Genomic DNA, 6507 nt, shown 5'->3' with positions numbered 1-6507 from the left:
AAAAAAGAGAGAACAAGTTTACCAAAGACCTTACCCCAGGTTCCAGGGAGCTCCTTATAATCAGAAAGACAATACCACTCCCTGTTTTATTTAATGGATATCGTTTGATACCGGTATTAGCAAGCCGTTACCCCAACTTTAGATATATTTGGATCCCACCATTAGCAAACAGCTACCCCAATTTTAAATCCCAAAGAGCACCAGCCTGGGTACAAAGGATCCGATTTTAGTGAGAACCAACAAAGAAGGTTTTCGTGGCACTTCAAAGCGTATAAAAACAATTTTGAGATCAAAATTTTAATTTTACAACCATTTCTATTAGAAGGAAAAGACAACACGTTCCCGAAATCTCAAAAACCTCCAAGTTAGACGGAAATTAGATGCGATAAATTGATTAAACTAGCCAATCTATACTGTCAAGCCAAAAAGATCGAGATATAAATTTCAATATGAGGAAAAACTGACACACAACGATTTTTGAACTAGCGCACCGAAACAGGCCTACAGAAGAAAAAATACTTTCATTTTCGACAGTTTTATGATTTGCAAGCACAATTACAACACATAAAATGCTAAATACATCAAAACAAAACAACTAGAACAACGTAGTACTTTTCGGTCACCTTTGTTCTGAGGATTAACTCGGTACTTTAGATGCGTCTGAGTTAGGCTTAAGCTATGTCTTCATTAGTATAATATGGGTTGTAAGAATTCTAGAACCTATGAAGATTATATACAAACTGTGGGGAGCAGATATGGTTCTGTTGATAAGCGTATAAGACGATTAGGAGAGACCGTGGCCATATTCCCTTTACCCGTCCCCTAATTAGTAGATATAAGGGAAATAGAAGTTACGCTAGCCTTCCTCTCCTTCCAAATCAATGGTCATTCCGCTCTCATAAGTGGGTACCAAGACGATCAAGAAAAAAGGGCATAAGTGTTATTAGCGATATTCGCCTCGTTTACGTTATTGCCCAAAAATCGATTATAATCTTGAGAACAAAACAGTCTTTAAGTATGTTTTAATACAGATTAGATGATTGGCTGCCAAAACAGCATTAGAGGTTCAATGATAAGAAATTTTGTAATTTTTGGGGTTAATTCTTATTTTAGGAGATGCCCTTATAATTGTACAGAAATAGGAGTCAGAAAAACACTGAGGGTAAAACCAACTGTATATAGACGGACTTGGTCAGATTAGCTTCTAAAAAGCGTGATGAAAACAAAAAACAACTGGTGTAAGAGCAGCTTAGGAAGACAAATCTATTAATAGGAACAGCATATTGCATGTAGCTTTGCAGTAAAAAACGTGCTTTGAATCTTAAAAAGCTATCTTGATTTGAAAAACTGCTCTTTGAAAGGCCAATTATTAAATAAGAACATACTGAAAAGGCAGCCAAGTATTATTTCCGTAAAAAGGACCTCAAAATACTTAGCAGCAGCTAGCAGCAGCAGCTGAAAATTAGATTTGATTTTGAACTTATTTTATTCATATTTCAGTATTTCTTAGGTAAGTCATGGGTTTTTTAACAAAACAACAAAATAAATATAACAAAACCAAATATTTAAATTTTTAAAAAAGTTTTTCTGCTCCAAAACTGCTCTCTTGTACTGTTATGTTTCATTTGATAGCTCAAGTATAATTGTGTCTGTGACCCTAATCTTCTTAACGCTTTTCATATTGAATCATATTCTCAGAAATTTGGCGAATAGAAATGTACCAATTCGAAAAGCAAACCGTTACCCTATGACCAACATTGAGTTCCGACTTAAGTTTTCTTTAAAAACTTATCAGAATTTCAAGATTCACATTATCCTATAATCAAAGTTTCAAAATAAATAAAACTTAAACCAGGAATGCATTCAATTTCAGTTTTGTGCAAACTGACATTAAATTCGGATACGATTAAAACTAGGAAGAGATTTGAACGTTTGTATATTCGACACTGAAAAAAGAAGTGCAATTTTGGTTTACGGTTCCAGTATAAATTCAAACATTTAACTACACAAAGCATAGCCAGAAAAAAAGAGGATGGGGCTACGGAATAGAGCTATCCTGAGGGGGAAAGGAGATATTCGAAACTGGTCTAAGGGGATCTACTAAAATTTTACTAATGGCATTCACTCGAACTGGGAAGATGGAATATGCAAGACTTTGACCTTTGCGGCACACTGGGATACGGGTAAGTAAACCAATTAGAATTTTGTTAACAGATTCTACTCGAACTTCGCTTATCGAATCTACCAAAATTTGGCTCAGGGAATTAAAAAAATAATCTACTAGAACTTGGATCAGAAAACTTACTAAAATTCGGCTATTAGACTATTTGGAATTCCCCCCAGGGAATCTCCCAAAATTTTGTTCAAGAAATCTGCCAGGATTTGGCTCAATGCATCTGTCAGACCATGTATCAGCGAATCAACTAGAAGCTGGATCAGAGAATCTACAGTGAACCTGCCAAAATGTTGTAAATTACTGGAAAGGTACAGAATTACAACTGGCTAGAAAACCCCAGGACTAAGCATATCAGAATGATTAATAGAAACCAACTGTGCATCATGCTTGAACGTTTACTGGGTGATTGCAATAAACTTGGGAATTCCTTAACTTTCAAGCTATCTTCAAGTTCAATTTAATTTTTTTTTCTTGGATGGGCGGACGTACTTTTTGGCCTACTTAACGTTCATCATTGCCGTTCAAGGAGAAAGCTCACATAAAGTTCGGGTGGAATGGCCTATGAAACCAAATAATAATCGTAGGCAATTATTCACAAACCGACATTTATGTCAAGATACAGAAATTGGCAGAGATTTGCAAAGACGGTTGGAAGCACGGCAGATGACGAAGGGAAAGAGTGCAACGGAAGAACTCCAAAGGTGCCACTTTTTCCAGAAGTAGTTTCATAAAATCTGCATCTCCCAAATGATTAGTCTTCTCGGCGTTGATCAATGAACTATAATTGGTAGAGAAAGAATTCAGGAAAAATAGTACCTATAGTCGCCAAATTACCAAGCTGAGAGCTTTTTCGATTTCAAAACAAATTAGCCTTATTCTAAACAGACTTTAGGAGTTGCAAGAGAGCCTTAGAAAAATAAAAAATTCGAAAGTACATCCGAAATAAAACGTAAATTGAGGGATGTCTTGCCACTTGGGAGGACAGTGTCTATCCTGGCTAAAAAATCCCCACTAACTCAGCAAAAGAGATAAAAATTTAGCTGGGTGAAATTAGTTCAGACGATCTTATGTTGACTACAGCTGACGAATGGCTCAAAAGTCAGGCGCTTTTGGCATATAAAACCCATCTAGTTGACCAAAACGAAATGGGTTGTTTTGTGGATAAATAAAGACACATAAAACGAAACAAATGGATATGTTGTTTGGGTTGGACGTTAAAGACTATTCAGTTTTAAGTGAAAAACTCTCCGACGCCATTTTCTGCTTATTCTTGTTAGTAATACGTGGTCAAAGTCAGCAAATTTCAGTAAAACATTGGAAAAAATTACAAAGCAGCCCCCCCAGGTAAATATTAAAAAAACATCCCTTTTCCGGTTACGCAGCCACTTAAAATGCGTTTTTAGTATTTGAAAACTCCACCTTCCTCCTAGGTAACATTCCTGGTCAGCCCTTGCAAATGCCGTTGAATTTTTTGAACAAAAGAGAATCTTTCCGATTTTTTTGTTTCTGGAAAACAAAATAGAAACTGAAGATTTTCGAATCTATTGAATTTCATGAAATATCATTATGGTTACGTACGATTTTTAAGATTCCTATGTTATCTGTTAGTCTACAAGATTTGCATTAACTATTCCTGGCTCTGTTCTCTAAAAGTAAAGCCAGAAATAAAGAGTCGGAAGAAAAATTATGACGAGTTAGAAAACGCTTCTCTATTCTAAAATCCAACGAAATTTATATATTAGCAATTTTTTTTGATATAGTAGCAAAATTTAGCAAAATTTTTAGAGCATAATTTTTATAAGCGAGAATAACAGACTTATATTTTACACTATCTAGTCATCCAACCACACATTACTCTTTGACCACACATAAATTACAGGATAAGCATAAAAATATAAAGATCCTTTAGAGCCACTGATAGCTTATGGGACATTGAAGCAATGACTTAGTTGTTGTGTCACTCTTACAGGGATAGGTAGCAAGTTTGTCGCTCAGCCTCGAGGCAGCTGGCATCGAACCCATAGAACCGTTGCCAAGCAGAGCATCAGCCCACCATGCTGCCACAAGATAGAGTTACAGAGGTCCATATATTTGGGCCTAATTCACAAATTTTCTCCAATACACAAAATGCAAATGATGTTTTCATGAGAATTCTGAGTAAAGGACTTATGTACGAGTGAACAACTTCCTAATTACAATTTCAATATTTGTCATGATTCGTGAAGATTTCCAAGCATCACACTTCTATACTTTTCAAATAGCCCAGAATTAGTATTTCTAACATAAGTAAAGAATACATACTACACATTTATTTTGCAATTTCGTTGATTCATTGCAATCTAAGAAATATTCATTAAATTTTATACAAGAGAAAAAGAAAAATCTATATTCTTTTAGATGGCGCTGTTGTATCTAAATACCAGATGAAAACCAAAGAAGCAAAAATATTACAACAAATCCAAATATATTACAATCCGATTTTTACGTTTGAAATTATTGAGAATTTCTTTTTCAGACTTCAACTTAATTTTAACTATCTTCTCATAGTTGCTCAAATATCATTCAACATGGCTGCTCAAATATTAGACAACAGGCGTAGGAAACATAACATAACATAACTGGTGGCGATATAGTCAATTTTCCATTTAAAAGCAACCAAGCAATGTCTCGATTCGTAAGTAAGAGGTTACAACTGCGATGGCTTAATTTTCTGGTCAGGTTTAAGGGCTTTGAAAATCCTAGCGTTTTTGAAGCTAAAAACAGGCATATTTTACTTGACGCTGTTTTACGTTGGAGTGTTCTCATGGCTAAAGGTCTACGTACAGGTCCTTAGCTTTCAGAAAGTCCCAAATATTGATTATGTACGTTCACTCCTTCTGAAGTGTCTTATTACTACGCTTGCATGAGTGTCATAGGCTAAGCTGTGTTTTCAGGCACTGGGTTTGAAGCGTGTTTTGAACGTGTTCTACAAAAATCGTTTTCAGGGTTTCAGTAATCAACCTGACAAAGCTTTAAAACGTTTTCATCTTACGGGTTCCAAGAGTGTTGGACACGGGTTCTTTAAAATTGTAATAAGCTAGAATAGCATGGTTGAACACGGGTTCTGAGATGAAATTTGCCGTGTTGAGCACGGCCCTCAAAACGATAATCTAAACAGCCCGTGTCGAACTACGTGTTGAATGTGGGTGGTCTGAAAACAAGGCTCTAGTATATACATTCCCGGATGAGGTGTTCAAAAGTTATTTGAATGAAACTGTAAAACAAACAACAAAGGCAATCCTCAAACAAGATTAAAGATTGGTCTTCATTATATTTGATTGTATCATAATTAATTATGATCTTCATTATAATCAATTAATTTTAGTCCGTAATTGGACAAGAAAAATTTCCAGGATATTTTCGTATTTGGTTAAGATGTGTCTAAGTATATTCTAAGATGAAAAATTTAATTAGATTCATCCGAATAAATATTCGGTCAAGCGGTGACAAGTCTAGCAAAAAGCACCAGTTTTTTTCAGAGCCAATTAATACAAGGATAAGGATCAAGCCCAGAGATTATCTACACAAACCTATAAAAGTCATTCTACAAGTTTCAAAATTTTTATCTCTTTAAAACAGGAAATTTTGAATTGAGAATCAAGTATTTTGCAGTAGGCATCAAGACATGGCTAATTGCAGAAAAAGCCAAGACAGACAGTCCGGGGGATTGAGAATCAAATCTGGGATAAGCCCTTTTTAGGATTGTATAAAAATGATGCTATTTCATGCTATGTTATTTCAAACACAGTGAAAAGGATAGCCGAAATACTGAGCCAGTTACGCGACAGCTTGCCAACCTTCAAAAATAGAAAAATCAGGACTTAATTTGTAATGAAAAGGCTCCATATGAAGCTAAAGAGTTTCCACTTGAAGCAGCGGTTAAAAGAAAAAAAAAAGAAACGAGAATGAAAACAACAATGAAGAACAGTAAAAACGACATGACAACAAACAGTTTAAGACTGCGCGGCTTTCCTTTGAAGGTGTAGCTGTATTTGGGAATCGACAAAATAGTAATGTTTGATTTTTCACCGGCAGAAAACGGTGTCAAATTAAAACATAAAGTTTTACTTATTGATTTTTACAGTTCAGCGTTACGACACTGACAAAACATGATACAGCTCTACACACGTTATAATTTTGAATATCTCCTAAAAATTGCAATTTACAGGAATGAATCAATCTAAGATAGATCCAGGGGACAAAATGTGTCTTTATTTTTACATCTTTCGAAATATTTCAGCAAATATTTACTTATACTGGCTCATAAATATCACCCGAGCACATTTCACTTA

This window comes from Artemia sp. Qi Xiang Cuo, chromosome 3, assembly GCF_049724085.1.
Source record: "Artemia sp. Qi Xiang Cuo chromosome 3, ASM4972408v1, whole genome shotgun sequence".
In the NCBI taxonomy this organism is placed as follows: Eukaryota; Metazoa; Arthropoda; class Branchiopoda; order Anostraca; family Artemiidae; genus Artemia; species Artemia sp. Qi Xiang Cuo.
This window is presented reverse-complemented; position numbering follows the sequence as displayed.